The sequence below is a fragment of the Palaemon carinicauda genome, chromosome 20, assembly GCF_036898095.1.
Source record: "Palaemon carinicauda isolate YSFRI2023 chromosome 20, ASM3689809v2, whole genome shotgun sequence".
NCBI lineage: Eukaryota > Metazoa > Arthropoda > Malacostraca > Decapoda > Palaemonidae > Palaemon > Palaemon carinicauda.
This window is the reverse complement of record NC_090744.1, coordinates 48,469,474-48,484,473: the sequence shown is the minus strand read 5'-3', so window position 1 is coordinate 48,484,473 and position 15,000 is coordinate 48,469,474.

Genomic DNA, 15,000 nt, shown 5'->3' with positions numbered 1-15,000 from the left:
ATGGGGAAAGTGTTTCTTGAAGCTGAAGGAAGCAAGACGCAATCATTAATAGGTTTTAGACAAACAATCGAGACCAAATCTTCATTGGGGATGAATGCTAATTAAGAAAGCTTTCAGTATGCGACAGATGACAAGGAATGGTCCAGTATAAGGGAATATCAGTGGTGACTTGCAAGTGCCAGTGTGGATGAAGACATGTGTTTTAGTGTTTATCTCTTTCGGGATATATTCCTACACGGGGGTCTTGTAAGTCTGGCAGCAGAGGACATATATCACTACAATGTGATGTAGGGGCTAGAGACTATTGAAGGAGGTTGCAGATGGAACAAATTCAGCAGGGATAAACAACAGTGGCCATACACTATTCCAGCTGCTAAGGCTTCCAGGTCCTCTTAACGAGTGGTATTCAATGAAAGGGAGAAACAGGAATCTGAGTAAAACGGTTGGAGTCATTGCAGTGAGAAATGAAAAATGCTTTGAGGGTGCAACGAAGATGTTTAATCACTACGTTGACTACAAGGTTATAGGCGGTTGTCTCGTAGAGAGATTTCCTGGAGATTTGCTAATGATATCCACAATTGAAAGCTCAATGTGGTACCACTGTCATAAGTAATATGCTTGTGGATACCAAATCACGCTATCCATCCAGTGATAAAGGCATATATACATGAGGTAGATGTTGCAGTTTGCATGGGGATGGGTTAAGATCAACAAGTGGAACAGTTAATGCTAGTAAGGAGGTAAAGGTGTCCTTTTGATGTGGTTAGGGGACCTACTACGATAATGTGAATGTGAGGAAAATGACACTGAGGTTGACGAAAGATGGACACTCCTGGATCTGTGTGTCAATGTACTTTTGCAGTTTGCTCAAAGTACAGTCGTGGACTCAGTTCTTAGCTTCATTGGTGATCCCGTGCCAAATGAACTTCATCTTCAGTAGCTATACTGTAGATTGGCATGAGGCATGAAGAGGTCATTGATTAAATCAAACACCTATTGGAGCATGGGAACAGGTATCTTTGTCTGTGGCTTAACAGTACTAACCTCACAGAGTAGGGTGATGTTGAAGTTGTTGATGGCGAAGTCTTCCCAACAGAGGGATGTGCAGGATGTCCTGTAGGCCTAGTACTCTGGATCTTTTCAATAGACTTCTGCCGAGGTGTTAAATTCAATTCCAGGTTAATTGTGACTAATGTTTTTTTTTTTTTTTTGACAGGACATCGAGAACGGGATTCATTTTGCCGGGGACGTGTTGAAGGGTACAGTTGTATTCAGCAATGGTGGAGAGAAGTCTTCTATGATGGACGAACCAGGTGTTGACTCTCAAGTGAAAACCAGCACCAGGGTCATGTAGATCATGCGAATGATGAAGGGCATACCCTGTAAGAAGTGGTGAAAATGACGGATAGTCCAATTCTACACTAGCAATTCGTGGGTGAATGTCGAGTAGCCAGATTTGACCTTGGACAGTTTTTTTAGTGGATAAGGCCAATGGGTAGAGTAGTCCATTGACCAAATGCTCAAGTACTGCACCAATAGCAACGTCACTGATCTCTGTAAAGAGAAGGAGAGGGGCATGTGGCAAAAGAAATGTGAGAACAGCAACGATTGATAGGGCACTCTTTCTATTATAGAAGGCCATTTCAAGGGGACCCCATTTCAGGTATTTTGGCTTACCTATGAGCAATGGCAATGATGGCTAACATGAACTGGTCATACTTTGGCAATGATGGCTAACATGAACTGGTGATAATAGTTTAGCATGCTCAAGAATTCTTACAGTGTTTTGATGGTACCTTCTAACAGAGTGAGTAGATACATTCAGGATAGATGCAGAGCCCTAAGAACTATATTTCATTGATTCCAAAGGTAAACTTGTCTTACCAGACTGCAGGGCTGTTCTTTTGTAGAGGGTCGAGAATGATGCATAGTTGAGGGAGGTGTTTCGCTGTGTAGGAAGAGAACACAAGTAAGTCCTTCACATAATATATGCAGAAGGTCCCCTAAGGTGCCAGCAATGAGGCGTTGAAAAGTGGCCTCTACATTACAAAGGCTAAAAAGGGAGTTATTGAATGTGTATGCTCTGCATAATCTATGGTCACTCTTTGCCATCCATACTTGGGTAACTCACAAGGGTATATTGTAGCAAAATGCATATTGTTCTGTTGCATAACACAATTACTACATTTTCACATATATAACTCAATAGCTGTATTTATAAGTGGCCACATTTAGGCTGCCGAGAATTCCAGGGCATCTTTAGGAGTGGTTTTTAGTCTCAACAGGACCCGGGAAATTACGTAAACCGGTTGGAGCCCTTACAGCGAGACATAAAATCTATTTTAAGGGTGCGATGAAAACATTCCAACATTCCGTTGGCCGCAGGGTTGTAGGCAGTTGTCTGATGTATGGTGATTCCTAGGGGATTCGATAATAATATGCATAATGGAGAGGTGAAAGTGGTACCCTGTTGGAAGTAATATGTTCAGGGATACCAAATCTCACTATCCATCCTGATAGTAAGGCCGATGTACATGCAGTTTAGGTTTCCATGGGAATGGCTTCAGGCTAACGAGTATAGCAATCAATGACAGTAAACAAACAAAAATGTACTTGTGGTCTGGTAGGTGACCTAGTGTGTCGACTTGAAAATGGGCAAAACGATCTTGAGGTTGAAGAAAGGAGCCAACTCCAGAATCTGTGTCGATGTTCTTTTAAAGTCTGGGAAGTACAGTCGTAGACCCAATCCTTAGCTTTGTCAGTAATGCCGTGTTAAATGAACTTATTCTTCAGTAGCTGTGTAGTAAATAGGTGCGAGGGATTGGAAAGGCCATGAATGAAACAAAACACCTATCGGCACATGGGAAAATGTATCCAGCCAACGGAATGATGTGCAGGGTGTCCTATATGCTCAGTATTTTGGATCTTTTCATTGGACATCTGCTGAGGTCCTGCAATCCAATCCCAGGAGGAAGGAAGACAATGTGTTTCTTGACAGGGCATCAGCAATAGGATTCATTTTCCCATGGACATGTTGAAGGAGCAATTGTATTCAGTCACAGTGGAGAGATGCCGGCGTTGACGGGCAGACGAGGCATGGGACTGTCGAGTGGAGAGGTGAACCAAAGTCATGTGATCTGTGCAAATGTTGAAGTGCGCACCTTCTAAGAAGTGGGGAAAGTAAAAGACAGTCGAGTACAACTCCAGCAATTCTCCGAATTCTGCCTTGGACAGTTTTTTACTGGAGAAGGTCAATGGGGTTAGTGAGCCATTTGCCACCTGTTTGAGTACCGCACCAAAAGCGACGTCACTGGCATTGGAGTAGAGAAGGAGTGGTTCATAAGGCATGGAAAAAGTTAGAGCAGGAGCAGCTAATTGGGCATTCTTTGCATTTCAGAGGGCTGCTTTTTGAAAGGGACCTCAGATCAGGTCTTTTGGCTTGCCCTTGAGAGTGGTGTGAAAGGGGACAAGAGTGGCGGCAATAACTGTCAGGAAAGGGTGATAATAATCAATCATGCCCAAAAACTCTTGCAGTGCTTTGAATGTCAAAGATATCGAGAAGTTTTGAATAGCTTTTACTTTCTCAGAGAAGGGGTTGATTCCTTCAGGAGTGATGCAGTCCCCTAAGATCAATACTTCCCTGAGGCCAAAGGTAAATTTGTCATACCGGACTACAAAGTCGTTTTGTTGTAGGCGGTCGAGTACGATGCGTAGGTGACAGAGATGTTCCTCTTTAGAGGAATAGAACACAAGTATGTTGTCCACGTAACATACACAGAATGGAAGATCCCCTAAGATGCCATTCATGAGGCGTTGAAAAATGGCCACAGTATTACAAAAGCAAAAACAGGAGTAATTGAAGGCTTATATACCTAATGGGTTGGAGATGAGAGTTTTAGCAATATTATTTTGGTTCATTGGAACCAGATAATACCCATTCCAGAGATCGAGTGTGGAGAAAACATTTGCATTGTGCAAGTAGGAAAGTAGGAGGTCATCTTGGCAATTTTCTGGAAGGAGGTTGTGATCTAGTTCTGTTTGCATGTTCAAACGCTCTAATGCCCACACGGACACAGAGAGCCATCTCTCTTAAGGACGATGTGTAAGGGTGACGTCTATGGGCTGGAGGTCTATTGGTAAAGGCCCATTTCTTCAACTTTGGCGAACGTTTGTTTAGCGCCTGTGAAATGATCCAGTGCCAGACTCCTGAATCTGGTGAACATTAGCGTCCCTTCCTCTTTACATGGTAATATATACCATGTTTTGAGGGAACCGTGGGCATTTAGCATAGTTCTGGATGGAAGACTCCTGGAGACGACATGAATAGGTTGGTGCTCTGATGTGAAGAATGAGGTCGGAGGGGGCATGTTAAAGAGCTATGGACAAGTAAGAATCTGTGTTGACTATCTGTCGGTGAGGGACATCAACCAGAAGGTAGTAATGTGATCGTAAATCTGCGCTGAGGATTGACAATGTGATGTTAGCAATGAGAAGCTTAGAGTGATATTTGACGCTTCCAAACGATAATGTGATGTTCTCTTAACTGTAGGTGGGTATTCTAGATCCGTTTGCAACTACCTGATGGATATCGTGTCCAAGAGAGTGGCTTTGGAAGAAGAGCGCGACTAGCACCTGTAGCCACAAAAAAAACCAACGCCTTCACTGGCATCATGTAAAAACAAAAGATTAGTGACAGGGGAGGCCACCTCCACAAGCGAGGATCTGCTTACATGTTTTTGTCCACTAACAAGTGTTTGACCATTTCATCATATCAGCTCTAAATCTGGAGTGGTAGTAATATGATTGTGGTCTATGGGCATTAGTAAGTAGCTGTAGAAGTTGTCGGTTGGGGCGTGAGCGAGTGATGGGTGGTGGTCGGCATTTTTGTTGATCCAGCATGTCACCGGGTGGCAATCTCTGTCCTACTACATTCACGTCAGCTTTAGTCGATGTTGAATAGTTTTCCTGAGTAGAAGTGTTGATGGTCTTGAAGGTGGTGAAGTGGCTGTCCATAAGGGCATCTACTTTGGTCTTCAGGTCGTTCATGGGTAAAATATCAACATCGGGTATGGCACTTCTCATAAATTCGGAGAAGCGTCATACACAAAGGGCATGAAGTAGGGTTAACTCATGAGGATAGCTGTCTGTGGTGGCAAATTACAGGCCAGTGTTACTGGTCGTTTCCCTGAGGACGAGTGAAGCCCTGTGGTCCTCCAACGGTTGTTGAGAGAGCTGAAAATTTTTGGTTATCCGGGAGGCTGGCAATGGCGATTACTGATCCAAGAGGTATTTTTTTAGGGCGTTCTACACTATTAAAGTGTCCCCTTCCATGCAAAGCCCATCGGGGATTTACGGGAAAGTTTCCTTGGAGAGCGGGGCGAGAACATTGTATACTTTGGTTCATGACTGAGTTACGCTCCTGAAGTGAAACTGGACTTCAGCATGGTGGAACCAGGTGAACATTTCTCTATTGGCAAAGAATGACAGTTTTGTTAAGGCGGCGTGTGCTTAAGAGACAGGTTTGCTGGGCAGGATCTTGAAACATTATGCCACATCAGTGAGGTGTCAGGCCAGAGGAAGTGGTCACTCTGCGCGAGCGAAGAGTTAGGTCATAACTGACAGGGGAGGTGACTGCAACTAAACTTTATTAAATAATCATAAAGATTTTATGCAGTGACTTGCGAGCAAGAATGTCACAAAAATTCAAACATGATAAAGCCTGAGCTAGCTTGATAACACATGTTGGTATATTAACAGTGCAGGGAAGAGTGACTGCTAAGATAAAAAATAAGAACCTTTGCAATGTAGGAGCATGTATGGAAAACGTGCGGTGAAGGCATTTTGAATTCCTACCTACATTAGGTTAGGCTACTGAACTCTATAAAATCAACTTGCAACTTCCTAAACAAAATGAATTTTAACCTAGTTACCGTGTCGGCAATGGCCCTTTTTCATACTTCATGTAACAAAATTTAGTAGTTCTACACTTTATGTCTCTTAATGCAAAACTAACTCTGGCTCAAGGTCAATTCTACCAGCAAATATATAATACTTTAACTACTAGCAAAACTTGAATTCGCTATATGAAATGTACGAGTGTTGGCTAGTTTGGTATTTTTCTCTATAAGTTCAATAGGGGCTCGGGTATAATAACTTGTGTATTGTTCGATTAAAATGTGAAGTATGTTTTTCACTCTAAATCCATTGTTTACATCTGAGAGACTGAAGGGGGCTTATTGCTCATACTTGGTTTCTGTGCATTTACAATGACGTATTTGTCAGGTGTTCTATTTTAAACCAATTAACAGGTTACAAGAACTGTTTCATAAGTTCATGTATGTTGTTCTACAACAGCCATTTTTCTCCACCGAGACGGCAGTGGTTCAGTCTCTTTGCAGGCTGGTATGATATGAAGAGGCAAAGTACTGGCTGATTATAAGCCAAAAACTGTTCCTTTGCTTATGCCTTCTCAATTTTCCGTCATATTATTATTACTAGGATTCCCTTTTAGGGGAATACTATTGTTTTTGGTATTATTATTATTATTATTATTATTATTATTATTATTATTATTATTATTATTATTATTATTATTATTATTATTCCTTACACGGGTTTTTTTTCGCAAGAAATCTGAAATAATTATCATAGGTAGCCTATGGTAAAAATATGCCATACACCCAGTTTAAGTGACCTTGACCTACTTTTCAAGGTCACAGGGGCTTTTAAAGGCAAAATTTGTAAAATCTGAAATTGACATTAGGCCTACAGTATAAGCTGTATGGCTAAGGGCCTTATGGACAATGATACAGAGGTAAATCCCCAGACATTACACTACTTTGATGCAAGTAGGTCAAGGTCAAGGCCGCTAATGGCCAAACCGGCTCAAAACAGGTTTGTTTCCGAGATCTCAAAAACCGGAAGGCCCAGAGCCCTGATCTTAGTGGCACATGATGCCCTATATATTTATCTAAGGTTAGCTTAACTTTTGTTGCGACTGCCTAATTACTTTTTTTAATATAGATTTTTAACTGTTTTTGACATTACAGTAATCGAAGCTTTGGTAATTTCTCCATGAAATACGGATTTTTGGTCATAGCATGCTATAGTAAACTACCCAAAACATATGCATAAAACCTCCAAATCAAATGTCAAATTTGACCTTGACCCTCATTTTCAAGGACATTTGGCTATTTCATGGAGAAATATTAACGTAGGTTAAAGGTGATGTTTTGTTGACACCCCACCCCCCTCCAATTGGTACATGCTCTTTCAGGATATGGGGTCAAATTTAACCCGTGACCTTCATACGACCTTGTAAGTGCCAATACTGCGAAATCAAATTTGACTTTGACCCTCCTTTTCAAGGTTATAAGGCTATTTCATGGAAAAAAAAATTGACGTGGGCTAAAAGTGATGTTCTGTTGTCAACTCACCCCCACCCCCTTCGCATATGCTCTTTCAGAATATGGGGTCATATTTAACCCGTGACCTTCACATGACCTTGTAAGTGCCCATTGTCTTCAAGTTGAAAGGTCAATTTCTCTATATTTGTCATTTTTACCTATGTTTTACCTCCATATACCTGCTATCATACAGATAAATTGCTTAAGAATAGTTTGTTAACATACTCAAAATTTAGTCACGGGGTCATTAGGCCAATAAACCATTACACAATATCTTTTTCTGATTGACGAAAGCATTTCCACACCTATTTTGCAGGGGAATCCTCCGCCACTGGCTTTAGCCAGTTGCAGTCTAGTTATTATTATTATAATTATTATTATTATTATTATTATTATTATTATTATTGTTGTTGTTGTTGTTGTTGTTGTTGTCGTTTTGATACTGTTGTTGATGTTGTTGTTGTTTTTGCTAAATACAATTAATATGGTTTCAAATGGCAGATGTCTTTTTATCATGAGTTTTGCTATACACACGTCACTTTCAATTTTTTTTAAAATGTTAAGGCTGCTGTAAAACGTTTTAGGAAAACTAGAGAAATTTGCAGATCACATTTCTTAATATACAAATCTTTTTGCGGTGCATTATAAAAGCCTTATATCTTTAATAAAAATGTTGATTCTCTGCATATCATAAAATCTGACAAGGCAAATGTAAGAGTTACTTTGAAAAAAAAAAACTCCATATTTAGAAATAATTCACTTACTTCTAGTCGATGTTTCTACACTTCTAAAATGAAAAGGTGAAGTTATCAAAGAATCTAACAGAGAATCGTGATCAGCTGTAAATTTATTCTTTGATTTCTGATGGATTATCATTGCATATATTCATGGTTTCACTTTTCAGCAATAGGATGTGATAATAACAAGATATCCTAACACATAGTGAATTTATTTTTCCGATTTCATTTTCACATGGAAAAATTCACACAAATCTTTGCAATAGATGACTAATGTGCCTGTTTATGACTTCATGGATTTCCTGTCTGGTAGTTTAGATTATTATGAGCTATTGCCAATTACATAATGCCGTTATTGATGTCACTCCTTGCGTGTTTAAAAATGTAAGCTAAGCTTTACTGAAATTTCTGTGAATAAAGGATTATCATGGCTTTGTGCATTCAATAAATTTTAAATTTTCCATATCAAGGAAGCCAGCCAATATCTCATATTTCTATTCAGCTCAATCTCAAAATCTAATCTCTTCTGTATCTTCTGTTTTTTTTTTTTTTTTTTTTTGGGGGGGGGGTCATACATCTAAACCATATCTGTCGGAATAGAATAGCATACAATGAGCCTCGCAAGGTTATTTGTTACCTCTGCCAAGCAAGTTATAAAACCGAGTCGGTTTACCACTTCCCCCAAGAGGTTATGAAATATTTTGTTTATTTATTTGTGAATAGAATTACGTCAATACTGCATGACGGATTTTGACGACCCAATTAAAATTTTGGATCTGATCCAAATCAAGATCATGATTCATGATCTAACATTGTGCTTTCCACCATCTACTGTCAGCATTTGGAAAGGGGAATGTTTTATCTATCCGTAGGCTTTATTCATATATAACAATAGATTCATCCATTGTCAGCATATATGAAAAAAAAGTGGCTCTCTGCTGAAGAAGGTGATGAATGCTTGAGTTAATGGGAAAAGTACAAGAGGAAGGCTTAGTGCTGGGTGGATCGATGAAGTGAAGAAAACCCTACATGACAGGGGGATAGATGCGAGAGAGGCAAAAGAGAGTGCTAGATATAGGAATGAATGGCTAGCGATTGTGACGCAGTTCTGGTAGGCCCAGCTGCTTCCTCCGGTCGCCTTGGTGACTGCTGAGGTAGTACTAGTATGAGATTCAGTTTATGAAGCTTTAGTTTTGGTGGATAACGTGAGAAGGTAGGCTGTGGCACCCTAGAAGTACCGACCAAACTCAACTGAATCCCTCGTCAGGCTGGGAGGAGCAAAGAGAAAAAAAGTCCCCCTTATTCCTTTTTCAATGTTGGCTACCACCCTAAAATTGGTTGAAGTGCTATGGTAGATAGATAAAGATTATTTTTGGAGCCAGCCATGGTCATCAAACTCTCATTGTAAATGAAAATGATTTACCAAAATGGTAACTATGAATCATTTTTAATTTGAAAAAGAATCCACTATTTTAGAATAATATATACAAAGATTTCAATTATTTTTTTTATTCTTTTCTAAATCATTAGGTATTGGAGAGAACTTCACTGTTTTATTTCTTTTTCAGTCTTAGATTTTCTATGAAAGTATATGATTAACTAAGGAATGTTAAGTGAAATCCACAATAGGTTTTAAGTCTTTTGATTGAAGCTTCAAGTTATCTATTGGAAAAATATTTTATTTATTACAGTATTTAAGGGATAAGTTAGTGGAGTCTTAAATGGAAGATTCTGTTGACGAATTCGGTGTTGTGTTTGTATAATTACTTCAGGTAATGAACTCTAATACTGGCATCACATTGACTAACTTTATGAAGGCTTCCAATATAATCTCTGTTAGTGTTTGCCGTACCCTATTTACAATCGTATTACCTTATTCAAAATCTTTTTAATTCTAAAAGGTTCCAGCCACATTCGTCGTTGATGTTTGACTTCCCTAGATGGATATAGCTTCTCTCTTCAGTGAATCGTATATTCAAAATGTAGTTTCCAATCCTAATGCTATGAATAAATTGATCCACAGAAGTTCAAATATATATTTTGTAGTTTGATATGTTACATTGTAAACATATAACTGGAGATTAAACACATTTAAATCTTTGATATATTCAATGTTATTTGTTATAGGTTTATTGAATAAGAAAAGCTTCATTACCAGAAAGTTTTTATCAAAGCGTTGTTGGACCAGCCATGCACTATCAGGCGGAGACTTGGTTAATAAAGAAAGAGCAAGAACTAGCAATTAAAGTGGCTGAGATGAGATTGCCAAGATGGATGTGTGGTGTCACAAAAGAAAAATATAAGATCCGGAATGGATTGATCAGGGAGCCTGTGAAAATATTAGTGATTTCAAAGAAAGGTCAGAAGAGATGACTGAAATTGATTGTTCATTTCATGAGAAGATGAACACATAAGTAATAGGATTATGAACATGGCAGTTGAGGGCAGAAAGAGAAGGGGAATGGCCAAAGCTCTGGTGGAAAGATACATTTTCGAATAACATGAAGGAAAAGGGTCAAAGAGAACAAGGTGTACAGGCTTGTGTAAGATGTAGGAGGCTGACTATAAAAAGCGCCCCAAAAAAGGAAATTTTGCACGAAGCCGTTTCGACAAGAATTCCATTTTTTGATATTTCGTTGCTAAGCAAACAAGTATTGTAGGTAGTAAGTTGGCCAAGGCCCCAGCCTACCGTTGAAATACCGCTAGAGATTTATTGGGTCCTTTGGCTGGCCAGACAATACTATATTGGCTCCCTCTCTATGATTACAGATAATTTTGCCTTTGCCTACACATACACCGAATTGTCAGGCCTATTCTTTCTTACCACATTCTACTCTATCCTCAAACACCTGACAACACTGAGGTTACTGCAACGTAATTGTTCACTGGCTACTTTCCTCTTGGTCAGGGTAGAGAAGACCTTTTAGCTATTTTAAGAATCTCTTCTACGAGAATGACACTTGGTCTTTGATCGTGCCTTAGCCTCTGTACCATGACCTTCCACTGTTTTTGGATTAGAGTTCCCCCACTTGAGAGTACACTTTGGTATGCTATTCTATCCTATTTCTCTTCCTTTTATGTTTTTGAAGCTTTTATAGTTTATATGTAAGGGGTCTAATTTAATGTTGTTACTGTTCGTGAAATGTCTTTTTTGATTGTTTATTCTTCCCTTGTAGGTTATTTATTTCCCTGTTGCCTTTCCTCACTGGGCTATTTTTCCCTATTGGAGCCCCTGGTCTTATAGCATCTTGCTTTTCTAACTGAAGTTTTAGCCTAACTTGTAATAATAATAATATACAAAATGTTACAGAATTGGAGAATTTTGCCTTATTGAGATATTTTACTTGTTTCAAACTTCTAATGAAATATCATTATTGAAACTGTTTATTCGATAATTAGATAAGCTTAAGTGATAAAAATCACCAATAATTGAGTGTGACTATCAATAGTGATATTATTATTATTGATATATTAATGTGAATATTATTATATGATTATTAATTCTGATAATATTCATTAAATGATGATATTTTATTTCCGAATTTGATGATTTGTTTTTACCTTTTCTCTAAAATAGATTTTGAAAGCAGAAAATGTAATGTTTTTGCATTTTCTCAATAAACATCGGAAACAAGAAACCGAAAATGATGCAGGACCGCTTGATATGCATTCACCAAAAAATTCTTTTGCCTTTAACTAAAATACGTGGAAAAATAATGTCAGAATTCCAAAGTCAGAAACAATTCTGTCCAAACTTCCATCCAATTAAGAAACGGGTCAAGGTTAATTACCACTAAGAATCAATGACACAACGAAGGCGCTTCTCCGGGGAACGTATAATCCTTTCAGGAGAAAAATCGTCCGGTTTCCGATGGTAATACCGCTTATATATGATCAATATCTTCGTCAGGTCTGTCTCCTTTGTGCAGTGTGTTTAAGTAAGAGATTCAGCAGTAATTTTGTTCGCTGACTTCGTCCGAGGCTCAATGGGAGTATTAGTCCTATTTTTATTTATTTACCTCTATCATCATTATACAAGATCTAGTAAGTATTATTATTATTATTATTATTATTATTATTATTATTATAGTACTGAAAAACGATTGATTAATAATAATAATAATGATAATAATAATAATAATAATAATAATAATAATAATAATAATAATAATAATAATAATAATGAAAAAGTTCCCAATTATTTGAGTTCATTAATGGGATGCTACAGCAAAGACGCAAAGATGAACTCTGGGCTAGCCATTATAGTCATTTTTTTTTAGCGAGGCAGATTTGCACCGACTCGCAGCGGTGCCCTTCTAGTTCGGAAAAGTTTCCTGATCGCTGATTGGTTGCATAAGGTATTTCTATCCAATCAGCGATCAGGAAACTTTTCCGAGCTAAAAAGGCACCGCTGCAAGTCGGTGCAAATCTGCCTCCCTAAAAAAATTGAGTATCCTCATTCTATCCTCATTAGTAGGCCTATCCCCTAACTAAGCCCAATGGCTGCTATAAACTGAAGCTCCTGCTCATAAATCCCATCTAAAATATCCATTGCATTCCTACAAATTGGAGTTTTGAATTCATGGCTCCTGTGCAATTGGTCTTGTCCGAATCTAACGTCCCATTAACGTGATCCTTGTTCCTCTCTATCGAAAGGATCTTATCGACACAAGCTTGCTTTAAGTGTATTCATGATTGGATCTCTGATGCTTGTAATTTGCCATCTTTTTTTTATTATATTGATATATCATGATGAACTACAACCATTTAGGAATTTGAATAGAAATTAATGATTATAAAACGACGGCTTTATTATATCAGTCAAAGACAACCATGAATTTAGATTTTTCTAAGATAAAGAAAGGGGCAATTTTTTTCTGCCTCTCCATACAACAAAAAAAAGATAAAAAGAAATCCTGATAAACTTTTTTTTTCCAAAATATACCCTGATATCACATAACCTAATATATGCTAAGTTCTACACAAAATAATTTGGATAAAAATAATACAAAAATATACAAATTATTAGAACAATGAAAATCATGTCTTTCAGACTAACTTTGATGAATGAAGCAAAAACAAATTTTTTACAACGCTAAAGTAAATGATGTAAAAACCACTGCATTGGAAGCATCTTCGTTGCAAGAGGAAATTCTCTCTTCGCTATATCTGTTTCTGAGACTATATGAAATGTTTAATTAAACCATCTTCAAAATAATTATAGGGAATATATTTTTTTTTAGGAAAATTATTCTCCATCATTTAATGTTGCAATAAAAAAGAATACACTTTGTTAGTAGGATCAGGTCCATTATCATATAGTATTCATATACACAAACTTAAAAATACACACACACACACACACACACACACACACACACACACATATATATATATATATATATATATATATATATATATATATATATATATATATATATATGTGTGTGTGTGTGTGTGTGTGTGTGTGTGTGTGTGTGTGTGTGTGTGTAATTCATGCTTTTCCTGTTTTCTTTCCCGTTCTAATCTTAGTTGTTCCTGTTCCCTTTCCGGTTCTATTCTCAGTTGTTCTTGTTCTCTTTCCGGTTCTAATCTTAGTCGTTCCTGCTTAAATTTTGCTTCTAACATTTCTTTTTCATCCATTCTTTCCTCTTCCCTCGTGGCTATCTGATGACAAAGAGCTGATGACACAGACGCCTACCTCATGGCTTAGCAGAGCAGTGACAAACACGCCCATCACCCACTTATGCCACCTCTCACTGACGCCCAAACCAACGAACTCTACACCCTTTTACTGAAGCCTATCAGCTGCAGCTATGCTACTACTAATCCAGACTAGGGCTGCTGCAAAGAAACGTACAAATGAATCTTAGTGGCTAAAAAACTTATGAGTAGGCCATTACTTGAGTTATTCTCTATCACTCTATCGCTAATCTTTTCTTTTTACAACATGCAGGTACGAGCATGCAGTTTTTGGTAGACGTTGGTACTTGCCGTTCTCTTCTACCAAAGCCACTCTCCAAAACACAATATAATCATTCCAAGTCTTTTGATATCGGCCAGGTACCTGCCAATGGATCTGTGATCCCCACCCACAGGTAAGAGACCCTCACGTTATTGAAAGTTTCTCGTTGTTGATGTCAAATTCCCAATAATCAGTTTGGATTTCCTCTCCCATTTCCACCTTCTGGTTGATGCTGCTACTAGACAGTTAGTCAATGCAGACTCATACTCATCGACACCTCTTCAACACGCTCTCATCGACCTCGCTCTCCATATCAGAGCAGCCATGGATGCCCTAAGTCGGTCATTCTGGAAATATTCTGTTAAGAGCTTCTCCAAACTCCCATGGTTACCACCAAGCAAGGTATTTATCACCATATCCATACAAAGGGGCACCCTCTGTTTGCCAGATTCCAGCATCTGCCTAGGATCATTTGACAGCTGCTAAACCAATGTTTGCCTATCTGGAAGAAAGGGTCCTTTGCCAAAAGGACTCAAGCACGTGGTTATCACCCCTAAATATCCTCCTGAGGCATCCGAAAACGTAGACAGAAATGTTCACTAACCAATCCACAAAATTGCCGACGTGACCTCCTACTTGCACAAAACGAAGGTGGTAACATCCCCATGACCACCATCACCACCCCCTTCGGGACTTATACATTAAATTACTCATGTTTTGGCTTTTTTAATGGCAGACCCACTTTTGAACACCTAATGGATTGCATCTTAGGGGACTTCCACTTCTGTGTATGTTATGTAAATGATATACTTCGTTTTTTTTTTTTCTCCAAAGAGGAACATATCCGTCACCTACTCAGCTTTATCAACCTTCTACAACTGAATGGCTTTGT